This window comes from Ictidomys tridecemlineatus, chromosome 10 (assembly GCF_052094955.1).
Source record: "Ictidomys tridecemlineatus isolate mIctTri1 chromosome 10, mIctTri1.hap1, whole genome shotgun sequence".
Taxonomy (NCBI): Eukaryota; Metazoa; Chordata; class Mammalia; order Rodentia; family Sciuridae; genus Ictidomys; species Ictidomys tridecemlineatus.
The window spans coordinates 27163119-27182515 of NC_135486.1; the positions used below are offsets into that span (position 1 = coordinate 27163119).

General features: G+C 38.1%; 1 protein-coding gene across 6 annotated transcripts in view; it reads left to right on the plus strand.

Annotated features, from left to right (window-relative positions):
- Window positions 1-211: 211 nt before the first annotated feature.
- Nek7 (NIMA related kinase 7) overlaps window positions 212-19397 on the plus strand; it is a 127444-nt gene continuing 108258 nt past the window's right edge. For 3 of the 6 annotated variants that reach the window (XR_005730341.2, XM_005330385.5, XM_078022537.1), the window contains exon 1: window positions 212-351. The gene's annotated coding sequence lies outside the window, so the exon portion shown is untranslated. Of the gene's footprint in view, window positions 352-3292; window positions 3404-6563; window positions 6712-19397 lie in introns of all 6 variants that reach the window. The other 3 variants (XM_078022536.1, XM_040276817.2, XM_013360811.4) reach the window with 3 other exon arrangements.

Consider the following 19397-nt stretch of genomic DNA (forward strand, 5'->3'; position numbering starts at 1 on the left):
CAGCGCAGCCAGATTGCGGGGAGGGGCCAGCACCCGCCCCGCCCCTCTCCTCGGGGATGCCGGGATGTTTACACTCCTGACAGCGGCCTCTGCGGGAGGAGGAGCGGGAGTTGCGGGAGGATGGGCCGCCGCCACTAGGCTCGCACTCGGGACTAGCCTCGCTGTGTGCAGGGTGGGTTCCTGCGCCTGCAGTGTCCGCGGGGGCGGCGCGGCGGGAGGTGGCCGATCGGCTCCTGCCCTCGCAGCCTCAGCCCCCGGCCCAGCGGGCCTCTCCACGGAGGTGCCCAACAGAGTCGCGGGCTCACTGCGTGTCCCTCGAGGGCGGGAGAACGGAAAACTCTCAACTTCCTGGTGAGTCGCCTTTTGGAGCTCGGGTGCAGAAGCCAGAGGCCCGGCGGGTGGGGCTGCCCGCTGTAGTCCGGAGCGAGCGAGCGAGGGAGGGAAGGAGGGAGGTCGGTCGGTCGGTCTGGATCGCGCGGGCGATCTCCGGGATCCCCCGCCTCGGGAGATGGGGCGGGGCGTGCTGTGATCGAGCACGATTGAGTGGGGGTTTGGCCCTTTCATGGGGATGGGTGGCAGCAAGTGCTAGTGGGCCACCGGCTCCCAAGGCCCCAGGCCACTGTGGGCTCTGGAGTAACTAGGAAACTCGGCGGCCAAGGCGGCGGCAACAGGTTCTTGGTTTCAGGACCCAAGCAACTTAAGCGAAGACCCGCCTCCCAGTGGAAGCTCATTGGTGGCATCGGTTATTTATCCCTGGTGGATTGGTCAAGTCCATCTGTCAGGTTTTGGCAGCAGTCCAACTTAGAAAAGTGAAGTTCACTGGGAGAGATTGGGTGGTGGGGGAATCCGAAGTGGTTTGAGAAGTACTGGGGTGATGTCGGGTGAGAGACCTGTTGGAGAATACACTTTAGAACCAGCATTGAAAAATGTCAGTGTGAAGTGATAGAGCGCCTTGGTGGTGATGATGGCAATGGAAGAGAGAAACTGAAAACTGAGGGCAGAGTTAAGACAAAGGAGAGCTAAAAGGGAAAAAGTGAGAAGACCTCATGGCCCTTGAATAGTGTCAGGAAACGAACTCGACCTAGAGGATGCTGCAGGAGATCTAAATTCTTGTTGCCTTTTATTTTGTAGCGTAGGCCTTGGGAGATGGTGTATGAACAGATTAATAGTATGTTAAAAATAGCTGTATTTCTTGGTGGAGACAAATGCAAAGAATATGCTTGTTTTATACTAGAGAGTTCTGTCCTCTAGATTCTGACAAATGGGAAATTGGAAACATATTTCAGACATGAAATGACTTTCCTTCTAGGAGATTACTCATTTCAAGGGTACAAATTGGAAACAAAAAGCAATACAAAAACTTGCCCACAGTTTGTAGAGCGTATTTACATGTCAGACCGCTATTTCTAATTCCTTCTCCAGGGAATTCAGTTTCCATGCGTATACACACTTCTTACAGACTACAACAGTATGTCTTGTCAGATAGCACTACAGAATAAAGTTCACAGTATGTATGTTGTCAGTACTTTCTGTACAGGACCATAAACTGCTGCTGGTGTGGTCGAAAAATGGCAGAGTATTGCCCTTACAAAGTTTAGGGGGGATCTTGGCTCAGCGGTTGCAAACTTGCCTGACATGTATCTAGGTTCAGTTCTCGGCACCTCATATAAATAAAGTTCTATCAAGAACTAAAATTATGGGATGTTTGGGACAACCAGACAAACCTTGAAATAATAGTAGAAAGACATTCATTTACCCTATGATGCTTTGTGGCATTTGTTTTTGCTGAATGGACACTGAGTATTCTTGGCTTTAACACTGGATAAAGACCAGTGCACTTTAACTGGTTGACACATAACTTGAACAATGATCATTTTCATGGGAAGGAACCCTCTGCTATCCTTTGTGAGATCTATTCCACAGTTAGCTTCCTCCCCCCCCAAAAAAAAAAAAAAAAAAAAAAAAAAAAAAGCACCCTGTATTTGGTCCTGGACTGGGTGATTGCTGTAGTGGCAGAGAGATGTTGGAGCTTTGAGGCAGGGGTGGGGGGGGAGGGGGGGACAAAAAACTTTGCTTCTTGGAGGAATCGGAAGGCCGTAGAGGAGGGGCTGTGAAATAAAATGGTGAAGGAGCCCTTTGAGGAATCTGGTTGTTTTCTCAGGTGGATGGAGGACCCCAGTGCACCCTTCTGGAGGTGCCAGCTGGAGATTGCACTCTCCAGCCGGAGACCGGCTCTGAGTAGCATTGACGGCCCTCGCAGCCAATGAGCGGCGAGGACACGAAGTACCCGATCCCGAGGGCGGGTACTTCCTACCCGGCCTGGGACTAGAGTAGCTGTGGCTGTTCCTTCTCCAAGGATGTCGGCGGGGAGGAGGGACACCAGCCTGGTGCACAGTTTTGTGAAATCAATACGTAAAATATAGAAGAGGAAGGGAGCCCTCCAGTGTGTCTCCTTTCACTATTTAGCTGCACCTCGAACTCGCCACTTTGAAACTTTATGGTAGATAAAAACCCTAAACTACTCGGCAGTGACTGCGCTTCTATTCTGAAATGATCTGAAAATGAACCCCAAGAAATGACAGATAAAGCCTTACACGTTTTCACAACCACGTTGAAATCTTGCCACAGTTAAAGTCTTGACTATCAAAAGTAGATTTTACTTTTAATTCTAGACACAGACCAATCTTGTAATATAAACTGGTTAGGTTTATTTAGAAAATACCTGTTGAACCCTCTGTTCCTTTCACCCTGGCTGGACATTTTCAAGGCTTTGTTTCCAGTCCAGTGAAACAGCACTTACTCCAAGAATGAGGAAAGCACGTCTGGTATGATGGCTGCGTACTAGTGGAGGAGGGGGGATTTGAAGCTTGTGTGATTAATATACCCGATTAATAAACTAAAAAAATGAGCTTTGTAGTTTTAAATGACTAGAAGAGCAAAGCAGTTAGGATGAATAAATATTTAGCATAAATAAACCCCCACCCTCCCTTCTTGGAACTGACCAGTTTTGAGGGCTGGTTTATTAAGAACGCTTCAAATATTCCAAAGTATGGAGTCTAAGACATCAGAGACTTTTAAACCGACTGTAAAACAGTGTTTTCCTAGGATTTGTCCCAGGTCTTAAGATGGATCTCTATAGTATTAATAATGAAGCCATCAATCGGGACATTTGGAGAGAGAAGTGATTATTTAATGCAGTTTTGGGAAAGAAGCTGCTTAGAGAATAAATTCTAAAATTCCTTTCAAGTTTGTTCCTTTGAATTTTTTTTTTTTTTTTTTTCGCTTTAAACAGGTTTTGGCCTTTAGAAAACATACAGCGTAGCTGCAGCTGCACAAAGTACTATGCTCCATTCCCAGTTTCATCCAAACTTACATATTCATTCCTTCAGAAGTTTGAGAGTTGGTAAGCTGGTATTTCAGTATATCATCTCTAAAACATGGTAGCAAACTGAGTGTAGTAAATAAGAAACTGGTTATCAAAGTATATATAGTTTGTGTAACTGGGGTTTTACTTCAGAAAACTTGATGTGTTAGAAATGGCATGTGTGGTTATTGTTTACTCTGAATTGCTTTACCAGCAATTACTTTATCTACATTTCTATGAATGGATAGAAAATGTTCTAAGCAGCATTTCTTTACACTTCTGAGGCTATTTAATTCTTTCTCCTTCCCCAATTTTATCCTTAGGGAAAGTGGATGAATATAATCTGGTTATATAATTGTAATCAAATTTATGCATTTGTAGAAAAAAATAGTTCAGAATTTTAAACTTATGCCAGTATGAGTTACACTTTTAAACTGATATCACTTGCTTTTAGTAATTAATACATTGATTGATCGTATGTTTTTACAAAGTATTTCTTTCATTCTAAAAAAAAGAACTTAGACACTATGATTTTTAGTGAGCAGTAGGAATGAGAGGGACAGATGGTCATGAGACATTCCTCTTTTTCTGGAGCGAGATAACTTTTTTTGGAGATAACTTTAAGCATCATAAAATACCAGCTCTTTCATACATGTAATGAGCTTATACAATGAGCTGTTTTGTAGTAATAGCTATTCAAAGTGTTAAGCATAACAGTATATAAATGAGAAGTTTATTTAAGTGGTTTTAAAAATTTAAAATTTTGTTTTGTTAACAAAACAACTTACCTTTTTGCAAATTGCCCCTGGTCTTGTCTGTTTATCGTAGTTGAGGGCAACTCTTTCTTTCTGGGCTGCTTTTGTATACAATAGGGGATTCACAAACGTTTTCTCCAGAGTCAGATAGTGAATGTTTTGGGCTTTGTGGGTAGTGTAGTCTGTTGCAGCTGCTGCTTCTGTGACTACAGACTCTATACACAAGTAATGGTAGTTGTGTTCCATTAAAACTTTATTTATACAAATTGGCTTTTGGTGTTTTCCTGGTCTAGAAGATAATACCAAAAGCCTAAATGTGATTTGAAGCCATCAATATTTGGGTTGATATAAAACACTGTTCTAGGTAGGAAAGCTTATAACTTAGTTTTTTTGTCCTTAGAAACAATTTGTTTATCTTCCCCATTTTCCTTAGACTAATGTTCAACTGTGTATTCCCAAATTTTGTATTCCATTTCAGATAGTTAATAACCATTTGACCTCTTAGGTTCATCTTCTCCAGTTTCTCCAACATTCTTTGCCCTTGAGGGATCCTGTGATATTGAATAAATGTGTGCCTGTCTCTACCTTCCTTAACTAAGGTAGAATCTGATGCTGGTCATTAACCTTTATTTGATTGACTAATAGTACTCTCAATATGAGTACATTTGGTTATGTTTCTTTAATTAGCAGTTTTTATTTTAAGCTTACTGGTCTGATGCCTTAGTCAACCTTTAAAGGGAATTTCTGGCATGAACAAGAGGGTAGGTCTAATTTTTTTTTCTTTGCAAGAAAAATGGACTTCATCTTTCATAAAACCTTTTTTTCCCCAGTTAAAATTTTTTTCCCCTCAGTTAATCACTGGAAAGGGACTGTGCCTTAGAGGGCCTGCTGTCAAGAAGGGTGTGTGATCTTGGGGGAGTGGTAGGTACACCTCCCTTTGGTCTAGGAGTCGGCTGTAGGCTGACCTGGATGCAGCTACTGAGAAGCGTGGGATGGAATGGAAAATGAAATACCTTTGGAATTACTCTCACAAGGGGTGGGTTGTGGTTGTATGGGAATTTTGAACCCTTCAGGGAGGCCAGGTGGGACCTGGGACTTTTGTTTCCTGAATAGTTGCCTTTGATTACAAGCAATCTCTTCGATCTTTTTGACCTTCCTGACACATACTATCTTCTGTGTTTACCATTGTGTGAAAACTAGGCTCAATGCCTTAGGTTTGTCCCTACTTTATGACCTTGATTAAGTTTCTTAAAAATATTCAGATTTCGCTTTTTTTTAGCTCATGTAAGTTGCTTTGAAAAGTTAAGGATAACATCTTAGTAAATGATCGGGTGGTGGACCCAGTAAGTGTCAGTTTCATTTCACCTATTTCTCTATTCTTAGGACCTTTGGGGGTGGGAGACACTTCTGTTATTGGTTTCTTCTGATGACAGGTCCTGACACCTACTCTGCTTTAGCCCAGCCTTGTCTGATTAGGGTGCCTCCCAGTTCTTCTACCATTGTTACTTTGCTTGGATTCTTCTTTCCTTTTCCCTGTCAGGAGTCTATTTACAATGTACTGGTTTCCCCTTTTGAGTTACTGTTTTTGTGATTTTTTTTTTTTTGGGGGGGGGAAGGTGGAGGGGAAGCTGTAATCTTTGTTCCTTCAGTAGATAAATCCCCAAGAGGCTATATTATGGACTATTAAAAAAAAAATGCTAAAAGGTCTTCAAATTCTGATTTAAAAAAATGGCAAAATTAAAAATGCTTTTTCCTAGTACAGTAATAATTCTGATTTACTTTTTATTGAAATATTGTCTACATATCCTTAAACTCATTATAATTTTTATTGTCATTGTAACATAATAAAGTCACACACCTTCAGTTTTATTATGGCTGGAAAAACTGAGTAGATATGTTGATGAAAAACTTTTATGCTTAATCTGCCATTACCTTTATATGTGGAAACTTATAGTAAAATGACATTTTTATAGTTTCTGGAAACTTACAGTAAAATAACATGTTTGTATACTGTCTATGAGAAATTCAGAACTGGACAATGGGTAACTTATTTTTAGGTAAGTGGCATGTCCTTATTCCAAACATTTTATCTCTGGTATCTGATTTGTTAGTCAACAGATACATGTAAGTTGCAAAATGTTTTTTGATTATTTTATAGAAAGAAATTTATTCACATTCCTTTTGTCAACCTACAAATGTATATCCTTGGTTATCACCAAGGTCTTTGGTATTTAAATATGATAGGGATAGTATAATGGCAGGTATACTATTCTGTGAAAATTGGCATTTGTTTTCAAAACACATTTAAAATTTTTAGTAAGATTTTTGTATTTGATAAATATTTTAATTATTGAATATTATTTTCAGCTTCTTTGTTAGATTGTCTTTTGTTACATAGTTCTCCCATTTACTCCTTTATTTAATTTTTTTTTTTTTTTTTACAGAATCAAGGAATTTATTGTATAGTATTAAATAGAATTTGGCTGTGCAGGAGTTTAGAATTGGAGTACTGTTCTAATACCAGGCCACAAAGGAAGTTGCTGCTGCTTCTATGACCAGAAAGCTGATAGTCTAGAACCCTACAACCACTGCGTGAGTTAAAGTACAACTACTATAAGGAAGATGCTGTTACTATGGGGGCCCCAGATCTCTGCTGGACTGTTACGGTCCAGGAACGGGATACTTTGTTAGCACTTCATTGCTGTAACAAAATACATAAGAAAATCGATCTTGAAAAGGAAAAATCTATTTAGGCTTACATATCCTTCAGAGATTTCAGTCGATGGTCTGCCGACTCCATTAGCTTTTGCCCTGTAGTGGGACAGACATCTTGATAGAAGGAAGGAAAGTTGCCTTCCAGGTGGCAGCTGGAAAGTAGAAAGTAAAAGGGGCTGGGAAGAATATAATCCCCATGGGCATGCCTCCAGGAGCCCACTTCCTTCAACTCTAGTTCTCCCTCTTCCCAGTAGTCGTTTCAAATTATGAAACTCTGTAGGGATTAATCCATTAATGAGATTAGAGCCATCATGATCCAAAGGCTTCTCAAAAACTTTACCTGTGAACATTGCTGCACTGGGGACCAAACCTTTAACACATGAGTCTTTGAGGGACATTCCAGATCCAAACCATAATGGGTGCTCCAGACCCTGGGTCTCAACACCTATATGTTTCCTAGGGCTGCTGTAACACCTTGTTACATACCAAGTGGCTTAAAAGAACAGATTTATTCCTTCAGTTCTGAAAGCCAGAAATCGGAAATCAAGTTGTCAGTAGTGCCATCCATGTTCCTTCTGAAGGTTAAAATACACCCTAATTTTGCCTTCTGGTCTTGGCAGCAGTCCTTGTCTTGTCTTATAGACAAAGTACTCAGTCTGCCCCTGCTACATGGCATGCTTCCTATCTGTCTCTTCTTACAAAGACACCCTAAGGACCTCATCTCAGCCTCTAATTATTTTTTACACTTAAAATTTAACAACACGTGTACTCATAAAATTAAGATTCTTTACTACACACAAGGTTTTCAAATTTCTAAGCTCTTTGGTCTAAACAGCAGTTTAAGCTTTGGCAGGGGTTGTGTCTGAGGCGCCCAAGTTTCCTTGTACATTTATAGTATGCAGTTAGTGTTGTATTGCTGCCACAAAATACATGTTCCAAAATCAAGGCTTACATTGACCATCAAATCTTGTCATTTCCCTTAGGAGAACGTATGTACATAATTCAATAAGATGAATACTTTCTCAGAACTGTTAAGGGAGTTTATAAATTGTCTAGACTGGTCTTTTCATTTAATGTGAAAATGTAGACTTGCTAATCCATGTTCCACTACTAAATTCTGTTTCCAAGTTCCAGTTTAATGTTCTTGTTTGTTCTTTGTTTTGTAACAGTAATAATGCCCTTGTGTAAGTTTAGTAATGTTTTGACAGTTGTATGTTTTTCACTTTGGTTGAATTAGCAGAATCTTGTTTTTGTTCATGGTATGTGCTTAGTGAAGACTGGCTGATAGCCTGGTGGCATTTTACCTTTGATTGCCCATGTGAGGGCCTCGAACACCTTATTAAGTCAGCAAATATTTGAGTAACTAATTATGCACTTGTAAAATATTTCTGTAATTTTAAAAATGAGGAACATTAGGGCTTGTTATTTTGGATTTGAAATAGGATCAAAGAAGTAGCTGTTACCAATATGGAGCCTAGTCCAAGAAGCAGCCCTCAGAGACCAGAGGTAGGATAATAAACGTTAGAAAAGTTCATGGCTGGTAACAGGATTGTCTGCCCAGTATTTCATCAATACATATTTGAGAAGGAAAAATCTATTTCAGATTGACACCTTGATTCAAAAGTCGGGCACTGTTGCTGTTAGTAGTTCCAGTATATTGATAACTTGTATGATCCCATTGGTTCCTGTATATTTGAAATTTTGCTGAACCCATTGATCATTTTCTTTAATTTCTTCTCCTCTAGGTGTGATTTGGATATCATGGGTGCCATAGTTTTCTTTATCTCTGTATCCCTTCTTCTATCTTAGAAGTTGGTTCTGGTTTATTGTATGTTCCCTGTCTTCAGTGGTAATTCTTTCATGCAGGTTATAAGCAGAAATTAATTGAATCATTTCTGGGGGATTTATTTCATAGTTACATCCATGTGTACATTGAAAATAGTTCTCAAGAAACTTGTGTAGCTGTTCAAAAACTTCTCAAACTAGGTCCTCTGAGTGCTTGCATCAGAGATTGATTTGATAATTATGAGCATTAGCATTTTAAAATAAGTACCCAGATGATTTTCATATGCAGAATTGGAAAGATTGCTCTGTGATAGAAATTTGCATTGTAAATAAGCAGTCCAAATGATCCCAAGGCAGGTGTTCCTCAGGCCACACCAAGAAACACCACATGATTGTTCAAAATCCTTTGTTTTGTTTTGCTTTGTTTTATAATGTTTCTTCCCTACTGCTGACATCATTCTAGCATGGTTGTGCAGTCCTTTGGAGTGTTTCACATGTAAGGGTCAGACTTCTTTAGCATATGTAACAAGGTCTCAGCTCAAAAACATCAATAGGCATTATGAAATCAGTTATAAATCAGCTAATTACTAAGTAAACAAGTATAATACAAATAACAATTGAGTAATGGCAGGAGAGAAAAATTTCACTTCCAACAAGGTGAAAGAAAGTATTATATCTGTTAGTTTTAGTCAGTCAACCAGTTCCTGGTTATGCTGTCCTCAACATTTTTGGCATTTTTACAATACTTTTCTCGGTTTGATGTGAAAGCTTACCACTTCCCTTGTTCCTGAGGTACACTTTTGCAGAAGGGGAATCCCTTTGCCTTGTTACTTTGAGGTTTTTTTTTTTGTTTGTTTGCCTTTAGTTATCAGTGCCTGAGTCCTACCTGTAGTTCTCCATCTTGTTCCACAGCTTGTTCATGCCAAGCTTTTCTGTCTTGAATATCTGGCCATGCTGGAAAGTGTTCAGGAACATTACGATGAGTAACCTGTTCCTTTTTCCATGACTGTCTTATTTCCATTTGTTACTTTGATAACAAGTGACTGGTAATAACTTCCCTCCTCGTCTGTAGATATAGGCCTTTGTATATAAAAGATAATCTACTGAAGAAAACCTATTTGGTAATTTTAAAACTGCTTTCAATTATGTGTTTTTATACTTAGACTTCATAAACAAAAAGTACCTATATTGCTTATAATCATTTTCCTATATTATTTAAGAGGAGGCAGTGTGACATAGGAGGTTTTGAAATTCTGAATTAAGTTCAGGTTCATTTTTATCTTTTAAATACCACACATTCTGACAGTTATGAGGTATTTCAACTGCCATGGAACTCAAGGATTGAGTGTCTGGCCACAGGGAGTTCACTGATTCTGTGAATGGTTCAGATAATACAAAAGAACCTGGACTTGTAATGGTGCACTAGTATCTGGTTAGGAAATTTTGGGACTTTGGCATTTAGAATATGGTCCCTGACAAGTGGGATCATTCTAAGGCTCTTCTTCATGTGGGGAGTAATCATGCTCATGATGTCAGTATTTCCACGTTTTCTAAACTGTGAACTTAAGAGTGCATTTGTACATGCATTTTCACTATTTAAAAGATGATCCTATTGAGTATTTGCTGCTAAACTGTTTCAAATCAAGGTGGGCTTTTTCTGAACTTGGAAGTCATATCTGCCTGAAAACAGAGGACAGACCATGTAATCTTTGTAGCTTTTCAGCAGCTGTAAGACGAACAATTCTGATGACGTTCACTTTATGATCCTTCAGTGACCCTTAAAGTTTCTTGCTATTTTTCTACATGGTCCCACCGTTCATAGGATAAAGCAATTGAAGGTTGTTGATAGGTAGCTGAAAGTGAGCAAAAATTACTACAATTAAGGAAAAGCCCTAGGAAAAGTGAGAAGAAAACCTAGACAACAGTGGCATTTTCAGCTAGAATCAATAGAGAAATATAAGGGGCAGGATAAAGTGTAAGAAAAAAAACTTTGAAAAAGAAAAAGGAGCATGCACTAAGTATGAGAAAGGTGGTGAAGTGACTTTCTGCACTCTTTATTCATGTCAAAAGATTCTGCAGTTTCTGTATTATAAATTGACTGGGTGTATAGGTTGTGCTTTAGTTTGGTTTTCTTAGTTTATAATTAAGACATAAACGACTTGAAAAAAAAATCTACATTTAATAGAATTTGGTTATTTATTAATCCTAGATATAACTGCAACTTGGTAAGGCCTTCTTTTGGTTGACCATGAAATCGGTCATCCAGTGGGGTTTCCAAGTTAACAACTTTTCACAATTGGAAACCACATTGGATCACCCCTGTGCAATATTTAAATTATCCTTTTAGTTTAAAATACTATATTTGTATCAAAACAAGTATCTAGTTTTATGCCTTTTAAAGTAATTCAGTCATTATAGGATTTTAGAATAAGGAATGACCTAATATTGTGTCATATTACTTGCCTCATCTGTCTTTAATGGTTACATAGTGGGGCCTCTGCTTTCAACCTGATCCTGATTCATTTCTGTTAACCACATTTTAATCACATTTGACAACTTACCATCCTCTTTAAATAAATTTTTACGCCTTTTTGGGCTAGTCTGTTCTATCTCTGTGCTTTTCTTACTGCTTTTAAGGCCTATTCTCTACATTCCAATTATTCTATCTCAGTATATGAAAATCATCTTTATCCTTTAAGGCCCTTCTATTTCTTCCTCTTAAGGCCTTTAGTACTACTTGTCTCTCACCATAAATGTTTTCTTAACATCCTTCCTGGAATATAAGCTTCTGGAAGGTGTGAATCATGTCGTGTGTATGTTTTTGTTTCCTATAGGGCCTGGGACCATTCTTGTCAGAACTGGCCATTCGCAGAAGGGCAGAAGCCTGCTTCCCAGACACTGTATGAAACAGAAGGTCTGGGCAGGTCCTAGCAGTGAGAAGATGTCCACAACGATTGGGCAATTGGTTTCAGGGAAGTCTAGGATGACTGCCAGGCACATGTTCCTGCAAGGTGCATAGAATGTGGTATGAAGGAGCTCTTGCAGTGTGAAATAGGTCCCAGGCCCTATAGGAAACACAAACATGCCCAGGACACGATTCCCACTTTCCAGAAGCTTATATTCCAGGAACGATGTTAAGACAAGTGCATTTACTGTGATAGACCAAAACAGAAAAGGCCACAAGAGGCCGAAGAAATCGACCTCTGACTCTTGAGTGTCACTGTCAAGACCTTCAGGGATCTAGTTGGAGAGGCTGGGCTTTGTACTGAATTCCAAGTTCGAAGTTGTGAAAGACTTCTGTGGGATGAGATGGGAATTAGAACTGGGAAAAAGATGGGTTTGTCAGACATGGATTTGCTGTGAGTGGGGAGGGATGGAGTCAAGTGTTTGGTATTTGGATATAAGTTAAGGGGCCTGGGTAACGGAATAAAAATGAGTTTCTGGAATTTGGACATGTGGGTAAAACAGGACCAGAAGTGTGATTAAATTCGACTTCAGGCCGATTTACCAAAGTGTTAAGAATCCTTGTATTGGGCTGGGGATGTGGCTCAAGCGGTAGTGCACTCGCCTGGCATGGGTGCAGCTTGGGTTGGATCCTCAGCACCACATACAAAGATGTTGTGTCCGCTGAGAACTAAATAAATATTAAAATTCTGTCTCATTCTCTCTCTCACTCTTAAAAAAAAAAATTTCTTAAAAATTTCTTTAAAAAAAAAAAATAAAAAAAAGAATCCTTGTATTTCCGTTTCTTGGAGGCCTCTCATTCCTAGTCCAGGTTAAATGGTCTGGCTTTCTATGAAGGCCTAGGAATCTCTTTGCCCCAGATTTTCACTTTTTGCCAGATTATTTCCATTTAGATGTTTTAACGATTAATCCTCTTACTGAAGAAACTCTTCATGAAGGAAATGTACTGAATTAAATAAGATAACAATTAGGCTAGTACTTGAAATTATTCTTAATAACAATTACTACTAATTACTACTTGAAAGTGATAGAAGACTTTAATTTGTACAGAGATCAAATGCTCACATAATAAAAGATTGTTCTACTTCAAAATAGATATATTTTTAAAAACTTTGTCTTAATTATACATGACAGTAGAATGCATTTATGCACTTTGTACATCTATGTATGATATATCAATCAGAAAAATGAGAAATCATATCACATGTTGCAGAATCATACTGGTCATGCAGTCACATATATACATACAGTAACAATGTCTGTTTCATTCTACTATCTTTCCTATCCCAACATCCCCTCCCCTTCCCTCCCTTCCCTCCACTTCCCTCTACCTAATCTAAGGTAACACTATTCTGCTATTCGCTAGTGCACTTTCTCCCCCATTGTGAATTAGCATCCACATATTAGAGAAAACATTCAGCCATTACTTGGTGGGATTGGCTTATTTCACTTAGCATGATATTCTCCAAATTCAACCACTTACTGGCACATGCCATAATTTTACTCCTCTTTAAAGCTGAGTAATACTCCATTTAGTATATACCACATTTTTTTAATCCATTCATCTATTGAGGGACACCTAGGTTGGTTCCTTAGGCTAGCTATTGTGAATTGAGGTGCTATAAACATTGATGTGGCTATGTCACACTATAGTAAGCTGATTTTAAACTAAGGAGTGGGATAGCTGAGTCAAATGGTGGTTCCATTCCCAATTTTCTGAGGAATCTCCATACTGCTTTTCATAGTGGTTGCACGAATTTGCAGTCCCATTAACAATGTATGAGTGTACATTTTTCACCACATCCTTACCAACATTTATTGTTTCCTGTATTCTTGATGATTACCATTATGACTGGAGTGAGATGTTGTGATTTACATTCCTTTAGTTGCAAGAGATGTTGAACTCCTTATCATGTATTTGTTGATCAACTGTATTTCTTGTGTGAAGTGTCCATTTCTTAAGGTTTCTTATAGTTTTCATTGCTGGAAGTTTTAAAAGAAAAATTACCATGTGAAGTTATTTTGAAAAACATTTAAAGTACTTAAAAGGGGCCTATACCAATGGACCAAAGATATAATGCTTATTCCTGAATTAATGAAGAAGTACATAGAAAATTACCCTGGACAGGTCTCCAGAGATTGTATTAAGAAAGGTGTTGTATACTATAAGAAATTTGAACCTCTTTTCTCTTATGAGTAAGAAGTGGCTTGTATCTTCGTTTCCAAATTTGGGTTGTAAAAGTAATAAAAACTACAATGCTTTGTTACTTTGTAACTTGATTCTGAGTTAATGGCAGATCAGGAACTACTGCCGAAATAGAATCAATATAATCATAAAGGGGAAGTCAAAGGAGGATTTAGTTAATGTGTTAAGATATGTTTGGTTTATATAATTTGTAAAGGAATAAATTTCAGGCTTGAAAATTCATACTGTAGTAAACTAAAAATTACCAGGAAAAGGAGTTACTTTTTAGAATTGGGTGAAATATATTCATGCTTTTTTTCTCCTTTTAGAAATACCTCAGTAACTTCTGTTTCTGCCTACGTTGAGTCCTTGCTTAAAGCCTTTTAATTTATATTTCAGAATAATTTAACTCCTTAATCTCAAACTACTTTATGCTTCGAGCTTTGGCTCTTACTGCGGTGTTACCCCATGTTCCTGTCTTATGGTACTATTTGTTCCATACTTGAGTCTGGAATGTTCTCCCCCTGCTTTCTTAAAGACTGAACTGGGGTATCCTCTCAAAAAGGCTGTGACTGAACCTGACAGCCTACTTGGACCCTAATATCTCCCAGTGAATTCTAGTAATTGGTGCTCTATGTTGGTGCCTGTCATATTCCTTATTGTCTGATATTGTTAGTCTGTTTCTGTGTCTTCCCTGGAGTAACTTGAGGAATCAGAATTTGACTTAGTTCTTTTTACAATTCTATGAATTGTACTGAAAGTGTGACTTAATGAGTGAAGAAGTTAAGAGATGAGTTAAGAGAAATTAAGAGATGAGTCTAGGATAATCTGGTGTTTTGGCTGGAGGTGACATGGTCTGAGTAGACAGCATTATTCATCTTCATGTGCAGCATCTTTTGCCCATCCTCCTTCCCCTTCTCACCATCTTTAAGTAGTTGTGGCTTCTTATTGAAATAGGACGAAATAAATGAATAAGAATAGATTTAACTTTGTAAGGACATTTTATTTCTGCCATGGTGTTGACTAGCTCGTTGAAGGCAGGGATGTCTTTTTCACCGAGAATAAAGAGGTATAATATCTGGGCTGGGGATGTGGCTCAAGCGGTAGTGCGCTCGCCTGGCATGTGTGTGGCCCGGGTTCAATCCCCAGCACCACATACAAAGATGTTGTGTCCGCCGAAAACTAAAAAATAAATATTAAAAAATTCTCTTTAAAAAAAAAAGGGGGGGGTATAATATCACTGAGAATATTTTCTCATTCGTTTGCACTTTTGATTCTTGTCTTTCATAAGCAGTAGAAGCACGATCATGAGAGAATGTGGTTTTAGACCTCTTACATCTTTATACAGACTATACTTGTACTTGGCCCTTATATTTGATGTTGTTGCTTAGATAGTCATATAGGTCCTTACAAATACAGATTCCACAAATCAAATGAATGTCTAAGTTGTATAAATTCCTTTTTGTGGGGAAAGTGAGCATTGACATATTATACAAGGAAAGGCAGGCTGTACCTTATTTATAGATCAAATTGTCATAGTGCCTACTGCTGAAGAACAAAGAAGTATTAACCAGATCAGCTTAGAATTTAGAGTGCTATTTAGCAGAACAGTAATTCTCTCAATTTTAATGAAATATACATTTTAAGAAAAATCTTATTTGGGAGAAGGATGCATCTCTTATGTTGAGTTTGGAATGCTTGTGGGACATTCAGGTGACAATACCTAGTGGGTAGTTGGCTGTACATATTTCAAGTTTAACAGATGTGGCCTGGAGCAGAGTGGTGTAGTGGTAGAGTTTTGCTCGATTACATCTGGTAGGTGAGTTGGTTTACAGAAGGTGCACTGGGGGTCCATTTGTTCACGCTCACTTAAAGACATTTTTATTGAAGGTGAAGTAAATACTGCAAGAATACCAGGGAAAATGAAAAAATAACTTGCTACTTAAGTATATTATGTAAGGTATTTTTCTTGTAAACTTCCAAATATTGTCACTGCATCCTTAATCTGTTTTACAGCCTTCTAAAGTTTTATTACTTATAACTAGAATAATTGATTTTCAGTTTTAGAAGGTTTCTGCAAACAATTTAACTGATGTTGATCATATAATTTCATTTTGAACATCTTCAAAGATTTTTGACCCTTATATTAAAGGTCTCTAACATCCTAGATAGCTTCATCAACACAACATTGTTTATTATTCCTGCTATTAATTTAAAAGAATAATTCTTATTCTTTGGGTGATAACTTTATAAAATCAGTGTTTCATAGGATAAATATACCAGAGAAAGTACATTAATTTCTGGTATGTTTGTGTATGTTGAAAGTCATATATACCGTGGCATGACTTTTCTAGTGTGTGCTTAAAAGAGCAAAAGAGATTGTAAGATGGTGGAGGTCAGCATTAAAATGATTAGGCAGAGTTTAGTGAGGAAGTTTGCTTGGCAACTGCCCAAGTGTAACTTTGTATAACCCATTCAAAGAAGAGTTCAACTCTGAGGTATAAAGAATACAAGAGCAATTGAGTTGAATTTCTCACAAAATACATTTTAAAATGTAAAGCATGACCATGACCTACCTTCAAGTACATCAAAAAAAACTTGCTGCCAAGAGCAAAGTTAGCTTATAAAACTACAGGTCTGTGGCTTTTATATACTTCTCTAATTTTTTCATTTTAATTTTAATGTACTTTGGAAGTGTACAGTTGTTAAAAGTAGAACAAACTTAAAAGTACAATTCTTTTTTTCAGAATGTATCTTTGGAGGTGGTGTTGGCAAGGTGGTATGAGTTTTGGAGGAAGGAACAAAGTACGTTAAACACTGATTATGTCCTACTAACCTAATTATTCATTATACAGGTTCTGCTGACTAACTCGGGCCTTAAGAATGCAGTCAGGGCCTGGGTGGGGATTAATGAAAATATTCACTGGAGAGGCAGGACACCAGAAGATCTGAGCCAGAGTTCTTGCTTTACGCTTAGCCCCAGGCCTTAATTTCCTTGTTTAGTTTTTAGGAGCATCATAAGAAATTGACAGGAAGGATTTTACGACTACTTTATGGTTTATTGTAAATTGTACTATGTAAAGGAAAGAGGATTTAGGAAGTTCAGAATAATAAGGCAGAGAACAGTGTCTGTACTGTCAAACGAATAAATATGGACAGTGAGGCCTTTCTATAAGGATAAAATTAAAAACATTTGTTAATTCGGGTAACTCTAATACATTTCTTTTTTATTGTAGTTAAATGAGTGTGTATTTTCTTAGAGTGATTTTTCTGTTAGAGTCCTTGTTACAGACCAAGGACTTAGGTTAAAACAAATGACCCCACATTAATTTATACTGACAGAAGTATTTTCAAGTACTAGCCTGCATGCTACAGGGCCTTATCTTTGTTATGATACAACTCACTACTATAAATTACTTAGTTTTTCACACTCAAGTTTCAAAGCTGGGTGTAAGCTTCTTAGTTAACTCTAAATTATTTCAGTTTGGTCCCTATGACTATAAACATTATTGTTATAACTAAATGATCAGTTTAGTGAGCACATGATTTTGCCAGGCTTTTTTGTTGCCTTTTGGGTAACTGAATGATAGAGCAGATATATAGGGGAATTTGTAACAGTATCCTATGCCCACAATTCACCTAAACCAATACAAAGTCTATCAAAAGCTTTTGACAAATTGTTGTAGGAACAAAGGAGGCAAGGCACCGAAGATAGCAGGAGACAATTTTTATTTGGCTGCAGCCAGGTTCAGAGGGCACAGCCTTTGCTGTAATCAGTTAATCCCCTGAACCCGGAGTTCAGGTACTTTGAGAGTTTTACACCCAGCATGTAAGGGGAGGGTCGCAAAAGTTGACATAAAAGCAGCTTTTTCTTTCACTGTTCTGGGCAAGTTAACCCTTCAAGGATAACACCTGAGAAGGGGAGAGCTTCTTTTCCCCTTTCCTTCTTCCTCCTGCCAGCTGTTACCATGGAGCCCATTTGTAACTTATCTTAAAAATGTAGACCTCTCTCTGAAGCCCAGCTCAAGGCCAGAGGCCTTGTTTGCACATTTCTACAAAGTACTATACTGGATATGTTTGTGAAAAACTAGTAAGGAGGTGTCCGGCACCTGGAGAGCTGGTATCTTCTCAGCCAGTGGCCAAGTAAACAGGGTGACATGAAAATAGGAAGTTTGTCTACACTGGACTCTTTTGCAGAGACTCTTTTGCTGACAGTCCTAAAATCAGCCATATTGAAGAGGGTTTTTCTGTGGAGAAAGGGGGTACCACTTCAAAACTTCTTTAAAAGGGCTAAATAGGGATCACTTGTCATTCAGATTCGCATAGGAAATTGTTCTGTTATAGGTCAGCATAAGAAGTAATATGGTCTTGCATTCCTATACACTTAATACTTTGGAGAAACATTGATACTCTATTTCTCAGCCTTTTAACATATAAAGTATCTTGAATTTGTTGCTTCTGAGATAAGGATTTGAGATCTTGCTATGTCATTGCATCTACATATGCATTATAAATTTTCCTTTAAAGGGGAGAGAATTTAGAGAAAGGACAGACACATTGTCTTTTTATCACTCAAAACTGTGTGCTGATATGAATTTGAACTGTTTTCTGTTAGACCTATAGTCTATATAATTACTTCGTTTTCTCTACTAAATTTCTTTGGTTATTCATTTATTGGACCTTAATGTGTACTGGAGACATAAAAAATAAACAGGGGCTGAGGTTGTGGCTCAGTGATAGAGCACTTGCCTGGCATGTGTGAGGCCCTGGGTTCGATCCTCAGCATCACCAATATATAAATAAATAAAGGTCCATTGACAACTAAAAAAGTATTAAGATAAACAGATTCAGCCCTTAGTTGTTGATACAAGTGTTTAGTTCATGAGTAGGACCTCAGATAACTGATTAAAATATACTGAGGCAGACACTAAATGAGGATTTATCAAGCATTACCTGAGCGGAAAGGTGTTTCACGGAGATTGTACAACCTGTATCAGTTGCATAGGGATGCAAAGCCTAGGATTTGGAGGCTATGAAAATAGTTCATTAAGGCCAGAGTATAGTGTTTATTTGGGGGAAAATGTTGGTAAGTAAGGATTGAAGCAAAAGAACATTTTATTCATTAAATGGCTCTATAATCAGGAGTACGATGTAGTTAATTTTCATTTGAGATGTATCATTATGTACATTCCGTGTATGTAGCAAGTGTATAGAGTGGTAATCTCATTACTAAAGCCAGGAAGAGCAGTGAGCAGGTTGTTCTATTAGCAAGGATTATGAGGGTCTGGGATAAGCCAAGAGTTTGGGAGGTAGAATTAATTAGGGGTTGAATAGTGATGTGGAGAAAGGACAGACACATTGTCTTTTTATCACTCAAAACTGTGTGCTGATATGAATTTGAACTGTTTTCTGTTAGACCTATAGTCTATATAATTACTTCGTTTTCTCTACTAAATTTCTTTGGTTATTCATTTATTGGACCTTAATGTGTACTGGAGACATAAAAAATAAACAGGGGCTGTTTATTTTTATAAACAGCTTTGTTTTTTTTTTTTTTTAAAAAAAAGGTCTGGTTATGACAAGGGATTGTATGGGAAGACTAGGTGGCAATGCCATTCACTAAAGAACA